Below are 16682 nucleotides of genomic sequence, written 5' to 3'. Positions count from 1 at the left end.
GTAGGTATAGATTCAGGTAAAACATGCCTAAGTAGTATTAGCCTGAGTAAAATATAGCTAGGACTTTATGTGTGGTATAGGGGGAAAATCATGTGGTGCATTTCAAATAAATAAGTCTTTTTTTAAAAAACAAAACAAAACTGTTTGCATTGTTGCTTAGTTCCTTTAGTAGTCCGAGGAAGGAAATACAGCAGTCTTCCTTTGACATACCTTCTCATCTCTTTTTTTTTTTTTTTTTTTTTGTCATGACCCTATTCTTTCAAAAAATAAGAGTCAACCCTTCACAGATCATTTTTTTCATCCTACCTCAGATTTAAGTGTTACCCTAGAGATTTACAAACATGGCATATTTCCATCGAGGGGAGAGCCATCATGTCCCAAGTGAACATTCTTTTTGTTTAGCAACAAGGCCACAGTTGAGTATAAAACATGCGTAAGTGTCTTGACAGCATGAACTGTGTTTTGTTATTCTATCTTTTCTCCATTCCCAGTCTAACTTTTCTTATTCACCATCAAGATCAGCTTGGCACAGACACACTTGCTCATGGATAGCCTAAAAATTCAAGTATGAACATTTTTAGGAAGGACATATTTGGGCTTGAATTTATATGATTTAAAGAGAGCTAATATATAATTATCCACCCAAATCTGTCTGTTTACAGGTCTAGGTAGCCATCCAGATTTTGCTCCGATGATCAAGGTGAAGGTCGGCATATCACGCTAATCCACTCGATAATCCTCAGTGCACTACTTGCCCTGTGGAGCTGCATGATTGAGGAGACCTCCTCTCAGTGTTCCTCACTCAGTGATTGTCCTGGAGTATCTACTTTTATTTCACATGTAAATATGCACTGAAGGCATATATTTTATGCTGAAGTGGGAAGTTGGAAGAGTTGTATCTAGATGATATGGACACAAAAATATGTTGAGAAAAAAAAACCCAGAAGTCGGAGGTAGAAACATGGAGAGGACACAGAAAGAGAAGAGATGATTGAGGGAGTATCTCCCATTATCAAATATTTGGTTAACTGTTGAGCCTAGCCTCTTCAGACAAACACCATATGTTCCCATGACTGAGGAATCTGTCTGTTGGCTTTCCAGTAGGCTGATGGACACATGTTTGAAAACCCTAAGTGCTCATTAATTAACAAAGGTGCCACAGATTCTATTTTTGTCAGCTTTCAAAAAGGTAGATGGTGCGTTGCCAGTAAAATACATGCACACAAGCTTTACCATGATCAAGTCGTGAGAACGACTACCCCTCTCCTCTCAGCTGTGTTCATCACCTCCCAAGGCTTTCATGGAGATGCTGTTTCTCTTTCCAAGTAGAACATAGTCAGGTCCAGAACTCTTCTCATATTGGGAAATGACCATTGGAACTTGCCATTTTGTATTTCTAAGTATTATGTTTCACTATGTGAGTATCTGGTGTTGACCATTTCCAAATAATGCTCCTGGGACTCTCTTTTGTATCTTGTATCAGTTCTGGGGCTGACCTCTGACTTAGATTTTCAGAAAGATTTGTTAAACTGAACTTGGTAATGAATTGGAATGCATGCTATTTTCAGTTAGGTACTCAACTTAATTTAGGAAGGTATTATCGCCATTTTATTATTTTATGAAGCATCCCTTCATATCCCCATTTGTTTGTTTGCTACCCACTGGCCAGCATTTCCCTCTTTTATGCACATATAACCCATCATGTATGGGTAATCTTCAGATTGTTAGTAAAAAACTAGGTTTTTAGACTGAACCTGTCACTTGAAGAAGTGATTCAGTTGGGACTGGAACCCATGACTTCTGAACTTTATTCCAATTCATTAAAAAACTACCTTTAAGCCAGGCAGTGGTGACACATGCCTTTAATCCCAGCACTTGGGAGGCAGAGGCAGGCAGATTTCTGAGTTCGAGGCCAGCCTGATGTATAGAGTGAGTTCCAGGACAGCCAGGGCTATACAGAGAAACCCTGTCTTGAAAAACCAAACCAAACCAAACCAAACCAAACCAAACCAAACCAAACCAAACCAAACCAAACCAAACCAAACCAAAACCAAAACCAAAACACAAAAAAACAAGAAACAACAACAAAAACAAAGAACCCAAACAAACAAACAAACAAAAACAAATGACCTTTATCTTCCCCATCTTCTATCTTGATTCTGCAGAACATAAAATTTCCAGGGCAGTGGTCAGTCTCCCAGAGCCTATTCTAAGGCATTATTATTTGTCAGAGCAGAGGTTCCATCTTGGTGTGTAGGCAATATGCCACTTCCTAAAGAACCACAAAGGGCAGGGTGGCTCTCTCAGCTCTCCCAGCCTTATGTTTATCTTGGAGAACAGCAGTTCTCAAATCAGTCAGCAGGGGCAGACACAGCAAAGGTTTGTGAGTGTTGAAGTTTGGCAGCTTCCAACAGAGGGAGTGTAGCCTTCCCAAGCTGCTGGCAGTCTCTCACTATGTAGTGTGCCAGACAGTATGGTTGGTATTATTGTCTGGTAGTTGGAAATACCCTTCAATATCCATTTATTTTATCATTTTGGATTCCCAAGAGTGTGACTCCAGAAGTTTACCTGAGTTTAGACCAGAGGCTGTCCACCGAGGGCTGTGACACAGAAAGTTACTCTCTGTGTTTTGCTTTCTACATCTGAACATAGCTGAAACATAGTGTCCACCTGCTGGAGTTGTGACACACTAGAAACTACCTGCTGGCTAGTGACTATTCAAGACATAGGATCCAGGGATAATAGTAATTTATTAATTTTACCTTAAATATATTTATAGGTCATTGCTATGCTGAGTGTTTAGGAGAAATAACAATGAATAAGATATTTTCTCAAACCTACTGTAAATATTTTGAAAATTTACTTTATTGTCCTAATAACAGCAACACTATAATCTATAATTTCTTTTATTGCCTTCGTTACAAGCTCAGCACCAAACATGAAGGCCAGTACTTTCCGATGTTTTGGTCTCTGTAGTTGTCCAACTCACATCTTCTTTCTAGTTGGCTCTCGCATTTTTATTTACACCCCACACTTTACTGGGCCAGTGTGTAAACCTTTGACTTGGTCTGTTTCATGTCGAGATCTGTGCTTTACCCTTCCTGGTGGACAGAGGCAGGCACTCTGGGAATAGGAGGGCGGCCAATCTGGAAAAGGGGATTTTAGTTAAGGAAATGACTAAGGGTACTGGGGTTGGGGGGATGGGAACAGAAGGACCAATGATGAAAGCATCTCAGAGAAGGACAGACTGAATCCACAGCACAGCGCAAACTGTGAAAAGAAAGACCTGGACAAAATCTAGCTGTGTGAGCAGGGAAGAGGGTGTGAGCAAGAAGAGAAGCAAAGGCTAGAAGAAAAACTGCGTTTATGCACTCAAGGAGCAGAACAAGGGGGGAGGGGAGCCATATAGTGAAGCGTTTCAGTCAGAAGAGGCATAGACAACACCACCTGCACACTACAAAACAAGTTACAAGGTTGTGCCCCACCCCGGCCTCCCAGCCTTGAGCAGGCTGCTTCAGACCTTGTTTGCTACAGTTGCTAGCTCACCTAGGGTGGAGTCTTCTAACCTAGGTAAAGTCTATTGTCCTGCCACACCTGCTGCCTCCGCCAAGATGCCACTACCTGTGGGGATGGGTCCCCCCCACTTTATAAGCTCAGACTCATAAGTAAACATTGGGCCTTGATCAGAGGACTTTATCTTGGCTAATTATTTCTCTCCCTGCCTTTCCTATCCAATCCCAGCTTTCCTTTCAGGAACCCAGTAACCCATGGCCACTGGCTGCTATACAAGATGAGCTGCAGTGCTATCCTGAGTTCCCCCGAGACTGTGAATCTGCCTTGGGAAGCTGATTCTGCTCACTGGGGTCTCAATGTGGATATAGAAAGCTGGTTACATATAAACCTTAGAGCCATAACAGGTCAGCTTTGGGCTTCGCTCAGTACATATTAAAGGTATAACATTGGTACAGCATACTTGACCCTAACAAAAACAAAACAAAACAAAACAAAAACACAAAAACCTTAAGCAGATTCTACAAAAAAAATATGGGTCCCTGTGAGCTGAAATATATATATATATATATATATATATATATATATATATATATATACTGTAATCACAAAGTAGAACCTTTTCAAATGTCTGCCTACTATATGAAAGATAAATTATGTCTTTATAAATCAGTGGGAACAAACAAATCAACTACATTCAACAACATGGATAAATATTACCAACAGAACACAAGCTGAAAGAATACACAGGCAGACAGGCAAACAGGCAGGTAGGCAGGCAGGCAGACAGGCAGACAGGCAAATGGATGGACCTAAACATACTGTAGACTATGATTCTGCCACACCCACTCCAGTGAAGTCTGCCTGACAAGTCCAAAAGCTTGGCCGCAATCTTGAGGCAAAAGTTTCATGAGAACTTGTCTCCTGGAGAGTCTTTGACATCCTGTAACACAGATGTGTTTCAGATTTGTCCCTGAGAGTTTTGCGTGCTTTCCTTCAGTATTATTATAGGTATTTCCAAGGAATGATCTGACAAATAGCTAGTTAGATTGAACTTTGCTTCCTGGCCTCCACCAGTATCCAAGGCAGTCTTTGAGGCAACCCTGGGCTTGGAATTTCATAACAATGTTACTCATTCAGACGAAATGCCTCCAGTGTTGATAGTTAGAAATCAGGCATTGCAGTTTGCCAGACAGGAAATCTAGAAATCTCAGGACTAGTTTGACAAAGTAAACTTAGAATTCTCATTACAGACATGAATGCCAGCCTACATTACATAATAGTAGAAAGAAGGTGGGTTGTAGTTTAAGGAGGAACTAGAGTCTTGTGTTATTCATGAAAGGGTTAGTAGAACTGAACTTCCCTGGTGCATGTTTTTCACTAGGCCTAGAGAAATAGCATAATTAGGTATTTACTAAGGGACCCCTAGTGGTGGTTTAAACAATAGACTAGAATTGCACCTGAGCATTATCCCTTTCATCTGGCTCCTGTGAATAGCTAATTCTAGATAGGGCTGATCATATCTCAGTTGTAAACACTGCTTGGTTCCTGTCTGTTTTTATGTATGCATTTTCCTGTTTTGTGTAAAGAGCCATTATGCATCTTAATGTATGTTGGCTGATGTATCGCCTAACTTCCTTGCTTTCTTCTGTGTTATAAGTCTGATGCTTGTTTTGAGAAGTTGCATTCAGATACAGCACTCTCTCTGGTATTCATGTCTGTTTGTCATGTCGCCGATTCCTTGTACACCTGAGAAACGGGACCCTGACTTCTCCTGCGGGTTGGGGGACCAACTGAGTCCAGCCCATGGCACGATTGCATTTGTATCAGCATATACTATGCTATTAGAAGTATAGGGAATGGTTACCCTAGGGTAAGGACCAGATTCCATGTTGAATTGGTCTTGAGATGCTGGAAATATTCTTTTTTGTTTTGTTTTGTTTATAACTTTTTATTGATTCTTTGTGAATTTCACATCATGCACCCGTCTTACTCATCTCTCTGTTCCCTCTTATCTGCCCTTTGCTCTTGCAATCTTCCATCCAAAATAACACACACACACACGCACACACACACACACACGCACACACACACACACACACACACACACACACACACACACACACGAACACTACCACCACCAATAAAAAAAGCATAGAAAATATCTTGTTGTGGAAGCTGTAGTGTATCACAGTGTGTCCTACAGTCTATCCCTCTGTCCACCCATTTTCACTTGCAAATGTTCATTGCAGAGTACATGGTCGTGTTTGAGATCTCTGGCTCCTGTAATACCATCAATATTGGACCCTCATCAGGACTCCTCTTGGTTTTCCTGTTGTTGACATGCGTCACAGAGAACCTGTAGCTTTGGATCAGCAGGACTGGCCTTTTCACAGGTCCCAACCATTGGCAGACAATATGGATTTTGGGATAGGCCAACTCAGAGCCCTGGATCTGGGTGGTAGTTGAACTAGCTGGTCAGCCCTGTTGGGATAACCTTCTTGTGCTCTGCATAAAGGTTGTCTTTGTGTTATTCAAATGTTGATTTCTGTACTCAGCTGAGTGCTGTCTGGAGTTTGATATTTTTGTTCTAATTGTCAGTACCTGCATCATATTTTGTAAACACTCACCTCCCTTACCTTCTGATTGGTTTTAAAAAAGAGCTGACAGCCTACCTGAGGCAGGAGGGGAAAGCTGGATATCCAGGCAGAAAAAGGGACTGTAGGAAGAATTGGGAGGCATGGGATTTGCCAGCCAGACATAGAGGAAGTTGGATGTGCTGGGACTGAATTAGGTAAGGGTCCACATGGCACCTGTGGACTAGTATAGACGGGTTTAATTAAGCTATAGGAGCTAGATGGGAACAAGTCTAAGCTGTGAGATCTAAGCTTTCATAAATAATAAAAAGTCTCTGTGCCTGGAGCCAAAAGATACAGTCCACCTGCTCTTCCTCATCCACATACCAAAGCAAGCTCTCCATCACTGCTCTAGCTAGGCCGCCATCAGCTGAAGGCAGGGTCAGCTCTCCTGCTATCATGACATCAGGGCAAGTTCACCCACACCCACACCTCTAGAGCCAGCTCCACTGTGCTGCCCAGTCAAGATGTGGGACCCACTGTCCCAAGTGCTGCAGCCTGTGAGGGACAGGGCCAGCTCTCCCGCTCTTACATCCTCAGTGTTGGCTCACTCATGCCTTGGCCATCATGGCCAGCTCTACTGTGTTACCCGGGCCGTGCACAGTGCCCACTGTCCTGAGTGCTACAGCCAGTGAAAGGGCAGGGCTAGATATCCCACTCACACAACTCTAGGTCCAGCTCCCCTGACCACTCCTGCGCCTATGCCACCTCACCAGGTGAGTAGAAGGGCCAGTTCTTCTGCACTCTCATCCTCAGGGCAGACTCACTTGCACCCTTCCACTCAGAGCCAGCTCTACATTGCTGCCAAGATGAGGTGCAGGGCCTGCTCTCCTGAATGCTGCTGCTGGCCACAGGCATGGCCAGGTTAACTGCTCTCATGAGCCCAGGGCCAGTTCTCTGGACTGCCACAAGAGATCAGGTGTGAGAGCAGGGAGGGAGGGCATCACCCCTACCATCACACCACCTCAGCAGACGAGAGTGGTGGGGCCAGCTCTCCCATGGTCTCATCCTCAGGGCCAGCTCACCCATGACCCTTCAACCTGTGCTGCCCAGGTGAGTTACAGGGCCTGCTCTCCTGAGGGCTCCAGCTGGGGAGGGGCAGAGCTAGCTCTCCTGAGCTCATGACCCTGTGGGCAGCTTTCCTCAGCTTTTGCCTGAGGTGTTGAGAGCTAGGGAGGGGCGTCGTCTCTGTGTCCATGCCAACCCATGGCAGATTAGGAGTGGGGTCAGCTCTTCCATAGTCACAGCCTTGGGGCCAACTCACTCACACCCCTCCCCCCCCCAGGGCCAGCTCCACTGTGTTACCTGGGCAAGGTACAGGGCTTGCTCTTCCAAGTGCTGCTGCTTGTGAGAGATGGAGCCAGTTCTCCAGAGAGGGGAGGGGTCAGTTATGCACAGCCCCTCGATATCCAGGTGATCCCCTGAGCTGCCCTGACCAGGGACATCCCCATGTTCTCTAGTGGTAATATGAGCCACAGACATAGACACCAACCCTGCCACTGTGTAGCTATGGACTCAGACATGGCCCTCAGTGGCAGCTCAGGCTGGGACCTCATCATGGCTCCAGGTGGCAGGGCTAGCCACTCAAAACAGGCTGTTCCTCTCCATTCTTGTATTTATGGGTACAGTGTAGCTGTCTTCAGACACACCAGAAGAGGGCACCAAATTCCATTACAGATGGTTGTGAGCTACCACGTGGTTGATGGGAAATGAACTCAGGAACTCTGGAAGAGCAGTCAGTGCTCTTAACCTCTGAGCCATCTCTCCAGGCCTTCCTCTCCATTCTTGACTCTCGAGTTTCATCTCTCTTCATAATGCTTAAGCTGCTCCTCTTCTCTTTTTCTCCCATCTGTCTACCACATACTTGCATATCATAGCGGTTCCTGTTGCAGGGTGGTCATGAGGCTGGTGGGCCCATGGATGACAATTCTCCATCTGTGCTGTATGGTGTAGTGGTTAGTGGGTGTCTATGGCCCACCTATGCCATGCACTGAAGGGCATGGTGGTCCATGAGTCTCTGCGCCTTCTTCCTCCTGTGCTGCACTGCCTAGATTTGATTTGATTTGATTTTTATGGCATAAGACAGCTTTGGCCACCAAGTCAGTTATCAAGCTAGGATAAGCAAAGGACTGCCACCTGCTCTGCCCTTGACTGATCTAAGGACACCACCACCAACAGGGTGTCTCTCTGCCCATTGCCAGGGAGTGTGTTCTGTTTCTTGATCTGCGTGCTCTTGTGTGGATTTGTGCTCCCCTTGTGGAGATTCTCAGGGCTGTAGTTTTTTTTTTTTTTTTAATATATGTCAATGAAAATTAAAAGTAGACAAGAACATGGAAAACAAACCAATGAACAAGTAGATCCAGAAACCTCAACACAGCCAGGCCTAGGATGAGTAGTAAGCCACACATCTATGCCTCAATCCAGTGCCAACTGGGTACAGTCATCAGAGGTATAAGTGGTACATCCCAGCTTCTGAGTCAGGGCAGAACTACCAGAGACCTCAGTTTCCACACATGTAGAATGGAGACAGCAATATGTTAAATACATTATGTTAGGCATTGTGGCGTGCACACAGAGTGAAAAACAATGAAGTGTTTGGTTCTGTTATTACCATGTGCCAGACACTTCTGTCCCCACAACTCTAGTAAGAGAGAGACTTGGTCAAGTGATTTGTATGAAGCCACACCTTCTCAATGCTAAATGGAAAATGGAGAAGTGAACTCAAAGTTTGTCTTGAAAGCCTACAACCTAAGGCATTCTAAGGATACATTAAAAACTCATTCCTGGGATGCATCATGGGAAATCATTCATTTGAAAGGAAATTTATAAGAGTTTGAATAAGTAAAGGTGATCCCCAAATAACTATTTAATGGAGCCCCTCAGATAATCTGATGCTATAGGTGCTTTCGCTTTTACTGCCTTTGGGTTGTTTTATGGCTTTGTAAATTATCACTCATAGAAATGTAAGTAATTCATGTCTATAGACATATAAATAATTCTGCTCATTCCATTGTAATAAAGCAAGATCCAACCCCGTATAAAATCATTTCAACATTCTTTTACTCCATACAAACTTGTCATTTTGAATGAGTTACAACTTCTAACAAGTCCCACCCTGCTATTCAGTTAATGAGGTAGATCTTTGCTTACATATTCATTTTACAATTACGTGAGAACTGTAATTTTTACTTAAAAAACGTTACGCTCTAACACATGTGGAGAGGTCAGATTTAGTCCCTCGGCCTCTGTTTTCTGAGGGAGGCTCACTCTGGTGTAGTGAAGTCTGCTAACTGGAGATCTCAGGGGATTTCACAGGGCAGGTGCTAGGCTAAGGCCCAGGTTTGGCCTTGGTTTTTTCCTGGCCAGGGTTGATTAGGACATTGGCAAGACAGCTGGACTTTGAGAGGATCCAGTGTAGCCTGGAAGCAATTGACAGTGGATACATGGGGGTGGACTTAGGCCTCAAACTAGGCCAATGGAGTTTGATAGTGAATTAAAATTGCAGAAGGGTGGGGACCGAGAGTCATAACTAATAGATTTTGGAGTTGTATTTGAATACTTTCTTTGCTCATCTTCTAGTTCTGTGGTCTTGGCAAATTATCCAAATTCCTTGCCAGATTTTGAACCTTAGGTACCCAGTTTCAGTCACTGCTTTGTGTGTTTAAAGGCTTGGCTCTCAACATATCGCTAATGGAAATAGCAAACCCTTTAAGAAGTGGAGTTAACTACAGTCTGCAGGTGATCAAAGGCCATGCAGTTGAGGGAAACCCTGGTACCCCAGCTTTTCTATGCATCTCAGCTACTCCTTGGCTAAGAAGTTCGGCTTTGCAATGTTAGCCCCAGGCTGCCTTACCACAGCCCCAGCGCAACAAAGCCAATCACCGATGGGCGATCATCTCAGGCACAGGAAAGGAAAGATGCCTAGCAGAGCCTTTATCTACCTGGTGTGAAAGTGTAAAAAGGACGTAAGATGGCACATGTATTGTGTGAGCACTTCTGCGGGTTCCGATGAAGAAAGATGCTGTGAATAAATGTAGATAGGGAAACTTTTGAGGGGTTTTGTGGAGGGGAGGATTATCAGAACAGTATTTCCAGTATTTTCCAAGAATAAAAGAATAACGATAACCCTTCCCAAGTGACATGCAATCTAATCAGAAGAGAAGATTATATGCTTTGATTGCATATATATATGCAATCAAAAAGCATATTAGGATGAAAAACAGGGGTGACTACTAGGGACAGCAATAGTGATGGCCATCATCAGTTGAGCATTTCCTCTCTGTTCCTGAGACTTCATTCAATGCCCTGCCATTCTTAGTCTCCCCGATCACAAACTAGTAGCAGTCTCATGAGGCAGGGTGTGCCATAGCCCTTCGCTAGCTGGGAAGGGAAACGAGTTGGGGTTTAAACACACACTAAGTCAATCAACCCCACTGTACTGTGTGTGGATTCCTGGAGTATAGGATTGGATGGGGGAAATTGTGTGTGGGAATGATCAAAATACATTATATATGCATATGAAAAAATTTAAAAAGTAAAACATATATGGAGGAAAAAAATTCCAATCTCCCCAAATCAGATACTGCAGTTTCATAACACAATAAGGCACTGTATTAGTTACTTCTTTATTGCTGTGATAAAATATCATAACTAGAAGTAACTTAAGAAAGAGAGGGTTTATCTTGGCTTACAGTTCTAAAAGAATAAGAATCCATCATGGCCTAACAGGCATAGCGACAGGTAGGCATGGCAGCAGGAGCAGATGCTGACAACACATTTCATTACATAAACACTAAAAGCATAGAGAGAGGTCAGGAAGTGAGGTAAGGCTATAAACTCACAAAGTCTGTCTCCAGTGACTCACTTCCTCCACCAAAGTGATACCTCCCCAGGGTCCCATAACCTCCCCAAATAGCACCTCTGCCTGAGGACCAAGTGTCCAGATGTGCGAGCCTACGGGGCACGTTTCTCATTAACCACCACAGGCCGTGTGGGAATGCCGTGCCTTCTGCTCTGTTAGGACTGAGGGCCTGTGTCACATCAAGACAATAGCCATCCTAGGGTGTAACAGCTTTTCCAAAGGGAAAGGTGCCAATATCCATATGGGAGATATTAACAGTTGACAAGGACACCTCTGGGAGATGAAACGATAAACTAGCTGTAAGTCTTCTCTCTTCTCTTAAGTTCTATTCGGTGTGAAACCAGGGGCAACTATGAGATGAGTCTCCCAAGTTGTTAAGGGCCCTGATGACTGACAAATGCCCAGTGTTTGAATCAGTTTGTGAGTGCCATTTTAGTTATAATTCCATACCAGCAGTCCACTTGGGCACACTTCATCCTGATGACCCACTCATCTGTACAGCCTCATCTCTCTGCAGCTGAGAAAACCTCCCAGCAGTGATCAACATGGAGACCAGATCCTCTTTTGTTCTTATCCATTTCAATATGTTTATTTTCAAGATTCCACTTGTGGAAAGCATTTAAACAGCATCATTTAGAAGAAAGCAAAAAAAAAAATCACTATTTGGAAAAACAGAGTAAGAAACACACATAAGCAGTCTAGATAGGGTAGCAGAATTGTTGCCTGCTGCCATGGACTATGCAGCTGTGTTAGGTAGAAACACACTCTGCTTTGATAGCCTAGAATTTTCCAGAAGGAAATGAACACAGGTCAATGGAATTCTATGCTACAGTGAGTGCACTTTGAGAAACTTTGGCAAACCTGTCCCTGCTAAGGACAGAACAGCCATTCCTAGCATTACCATAGATTTTACATTGTGAGGCATTGGCAATTTCATCTTAGAACAATGCCATTAGGTTGACTCCTACCTTATCTGGGCAAGCCTAATTCCCAAGAGTACAAACAACACCCTTAGCCACTAGCAGCAGTAAAGCCAGAATGATGGGAAGATAAACCAGTTGATACTGCTCTGTTTCCCCCTGACCCTACGTCAAACATGTCACCATTCTGTCCAAGTGAGGAGTGTAAACATTTTTGTCAATAAGCCACAGGTTTGGGAAGAGCAACTTTAATTTACAAGTAAGTTATGCCTATTGTTTCTTTTTGACATTTTTTTCTCCCAAGGGATAACACAAGTATAAAAAGGTACTCAAGTCAGTACTTCTTAATTTTACTTTTCCCTACACTGGTTTACACTGGACCCCCGACCTCTGTACACAACATGTATGGATAGAATTTGTCCAGAAAAATGCAGGGTGCTGATAACAGTCATAGGAGAATATTAAACCCTATATTCATACAATACAATCCAACACTTAGCCATTCTGTGCTATTCGATGATTCATTTAACCTCTGTGAACTAGATCCCTCCAGTTCTAAATAGCAGTTCCTGCCTCATAGGGTTATCCTGAGAATAAACAACAGAATATAAATTGGAAGTTCCTGGCACAACATCAGCTCTATAAATGGCAGCCTTTATAACCACTGTGGGGATGTGACGGCAGCTCTTTAATACCATGCTGAGAACCTGGTGATAGCAGCTGCTTCCAGGGGCTGTTAAAAGTATTGTAACCATGATGCAGACACCCACAGCCCAACAGTGGATGGAGCGTGGGGACTCTTATGGAAGAACAGGAGGAAGGATTACACATCCTAAGGGGACAGGAACTCCATAAGAAGACCAACAGAATCAACTAACCTGGACCCTTGGGGCTCTCAGGGACTGAACCATCCACGATGTTCCCATAATTCTACTCTCTCCCCAGTTCTCCACTCTGTGGATATCACTCTGTGTATTACTTCTTGCTGGTATATCAGTGGCTTTGTGTGTTTCCACCCCACATCACCCTGAGAACCTCTTGAGGAGTGGAAGCCTAAATCACTTCTATATTCTTTTTTTTCCCCCTCCCTTCCCCCCACTTCTATATTCTTAACCCTATCTTCTAGATTCCACAGAAGTACCTAGCAGATGGAAGATGATCAACAAACATATTCTAGGTGAGAAAATTGCTACTTAAATAAACAGATACACAATATACATTGCATGGTGACACATTATTCCGTACAATGCCTTTTATTTCTTAATCTATAAATACTTACCTCAGGAAATGCTTGAGGTTTCTTCTTCTTCTTCTTCTTCTTCTTCTTCTTCTTCTTCTTCTTCTTCTTCTTCTTCTTCTTCTTCTTCTTCTTCTTTTCTTTTCTTTTCTTTTCTTTTCTTTTTTTTCTTTTTGGTTTTTCAAGGCAGGATTTCTCTGTATAGCCCTGGCTGTCCTGGAACTCACTTTGTAGACCAGGCTGGCCTCAAACTCAGAAATCCACCTGTCTCTGCCTCCTGAGTGCTAGGATTAAAGGTGTGTGCCACCACACCCGGCTTTTGAGGTTTCTTCTAATTTTCTGTACCTCATGCTGGTTCTTAAACCACAAGGCTCAGGAGTGAAAATTCCATCTTACTTCACTTTATCTAATTCAACTAATTTGAGTTTGACAAGTGTCCAGAATGGTAAGAAATTAACTTTTAGTCACATTTGGGAGTGTCAAAGCATAATCTTCAAAATTCTAAAAACATAATCGTATATAAATATGTAAGGAGCAAGGAGCATGTGTCAAAAGATTACACAAGTCATTAAAGAGGGAAGGCAAAATGCACAAGGCTCACTTGAAGGACAAAGGATGACACAGGAAATGATGCATATCTAGAGGAACCTCAACCCCGCCAGTGACATAAAGGTAACAAAGAATAGCAGCTACTTAGGTATATAGCTAACTCTTCATTAGTACCATACCCAGCAGTCAAACCACCCCTTTGGAGGCTGCTAAGGAAACATTCACGTTACAACCAGGTGAAAACCATTTACTTCCTTTTAGGTTTCTGTAGTGGGTTGGCCTAATGCTGCTTGTATTCTATCGCTAAGTGTTGGCCTCCAAGATTTGGAGTCTGCATGGAGCCTGAGGGACCCTGCCCCTTAGTAAATAAAAATACCAGCAGCCAATAACTGAGGAGAAGAGACATAGGCAGGGTTGAGGTTCCTCGGGCTTGAGACCATGAGGAGGAGGAAGAAGGAGGGAAGAGGCCTCCATGGAAGAGCAACGTGTAGGAGGGAGAAGAAGAGCCACCATGGCCTCTGGGCCAAGAGAACATGGCTCAGAGGGCTGACCAATTGGGTGAAGAGCAGGCAAGATGGAACCTAGAAATTAGTAAGTCGTCACTAGGAGTTATCTGTAGGAAAGTGGATTCTAACAGCATGGAGGTTAGGCAGTGGCCCAGCTATTGCGCTGCTTAAGGAATATGAAAATATAAAGGCTGTATGTGTGTGTGTGTGTGTGTGTGTGTGTGTGTGTGTGTGTGTGTATGTCTTTCATCCAGGAACATAAATGGTCAAAGGTGGGAAGAAACTTGGCCCCAGGATTTTTAAAATAATTATTACAATAGGTTTCTATAAGTATGGTGGTTTGAATGAAAATGGCCCCAGTTTGAATGAGAATTTTTGAATACTTGTTTCCCAGTTGGTGGAACTGTTTAGAAAAGATTAGGAGGTGTGGCTTTCTTGAAGGACACACTAGGGGTGGGCTCGAGGTTTCAAAAGTCTAAGCCCCCCTCAGTTAGCCCTTTCTGCTGCATGCATGTAAGCTCAAGATGTAAGCTGTAAGCTACTTAGCTGTTACCCCGTGACTGCCTACCAGTTGCCATGTTCACTAGATAGTCACGGCCTCTAACTCACCCTCTGCCACTGTAAGCTTCAAAGGAACTCTTCCTTTAAAAGTTTCCTTGACCATGGTGTTTTGTCAAAGCATAGGGAAGTAACTGAGACAAGAAGCCAACCTAATTTTATAAATGCTGGCCCAGTAAGCATAGCGGAGTGCTCTTCTCTCGGAGAAGGCAGGCAATCTGTTCTGGAAACAATTCTACTAATGAAGAGGGCAAAACGAGAGCTAGCTAATCCATGGAGTCAGTGTTGAATGCAGATCAAATTAGAGTCTGGCACAATGTGTGTATTTGGTGAAGGAGTCTTATGGGGCAATGTGACCTAGGAGGTACAAACAATAGGTTATACCATTGGAGTCCATGCAGATGCAAAAGAGAAACAAAGACGCCAAGAATCCATTACATGCTTTGGATGAGCATCTGGTTACTCTTTAGTAGACTCTCCACATAGAAGAGAGCTAGACATCCTTTTTATGAACGTGGTAGTAAAATCCCACTGTGTCTTATCTACTTGCCACATTTTCATCATCTGTTCTTGTGTTGATGAGGAAAACGGATGGACCGAGAAAGTATTCCATTCAATGAGGTCACCCAGTTACAGGAGGGGAAAAAAATCTTGTGTAGCCCTCAAATGCAGAGCCTAACTTTTAGTGTCTGTCTGTGTGTGTAAGAGTTTGTGAGGACGTGAAGAGATCATGAAACTAGACAGGGGACCACACAAGTCTAGGTAAGAGGTGTTGAGAAAAATGTCACAGATGATGCACAAGTGGGAAGGTTGCGACTGAGAGTGGGGGAGCATGAGAGAAGATTCCAATTTTATTCATCTGTATTTTTAAGACTAAGCTTATGGCTACAGGTGTTTTTTATTCCGAACTGTGCAGACCCCTTTTCTTTACAAGTTATTTTTGTATGTTTGTGCTGTAATTCAAAGTCATTCTGTAGTCTAGATGTCATCTATAATAGACTGGTATATTACTAGATAGATCAGGATTACAGTGAGTCTTTTTCTTTGAGGAAACAATGTGCAGATTTCAGCTAGGGGATTCTCCCTTGTGGACACATCCTTTTAAACCTGGAACAAGGCGTGAGAAAGCTGGGTAGGCATGCTACCTCCACCGTATGGGTCCAGAGTAAGGGCTTAGAAATGTGGACAGAAGCTACCTTAAAATGAGCTGAACTCATCTGATCAGTCAACAAAGGAGATAGTTAAAACATTGTTAATAATATACCAGAAATGAAAGAATGAACTGAGCCTGCATCCTGACAGAGACGCCTGAGGTATGGTGATGTTTCCTCAAAGCCAGAGAGGTTCCATCCTATTACTTACTGTCCTGAACTGATTCTCCATGGAAGAAACATCCTTCTTTACAGAAAAATAATATAAACATCTCTTTCTAGTCCATCACCCTAACCAATTGTAGACCTTCTCTATGGAACTCCCTCCTGGGATATTTCATGGTGCTACTTAAATAAAGCAAACAAATTAACTGTTTTCATAGAGCCAAATAGCATGTTGGGCTCCTAAAGAGTCCATATAACTTCTAATAAGATCATCATGGACCATGACACAGACCTGTTTGTCTTAACTCATGGTCTAGTACCAACTTCAACACCTTAGGCAAATCACTTAACTTCCCTGAGCCTTCTCTGGCCCCATCTGTAAAATAAAGATAACAGCACTCAGGGGGATGTGGTAGGCACAAAACAGAAGAAGTATGAAGACACCAAGGACAATTACCAATATGGCATTGTGTTGATGCTAGCCCTGAGCAGTTTGTATTACTTTCTAAAAATAAAAAGGACTGCTAAGAAAAATTTATGAAAATTCACCTTTAACTCAGAGAATTTTAATAAAAACTCTAGAAGTATT

General features: G+C 43.1%; 1 non-coding gene across 1 annotated transcript; it reads right to left on the bottom strand.

Moving 5' to 3' along the window:
• Window positions 1–8208: 8208 nt before the first annotated feature.
• On the bottom strand, window positions 8209–8351 carry LOC115064910. The gene has a single exon (XR_003844731.1). It is a non-coding gene; the product is annotated as a small nucleolar RNA SNORA48 (small nucleolar RNA).
• Between the last annotated feature and the right edge of the window lie 8331 nt (window positions 8352–16682).

Source organism: Mus pahari, chromosome 10 (assembly GCF_900095145.1).
Source record: "Mus pahari chromosome 10, PAHARI_EIJ_v1.1, whole genome shotgun sequence".
Lineage (NCBI taxonomy): Eukaryota > Metazoa > Chordata > Mammalia > Rodentia > Muridae > Mus > Mus pahari.
The sequence above is the reverse complement of the archived record's forward strand: the minus strand, read 5'-3'. Positions and strand labels throughout refer to the sequence as shown.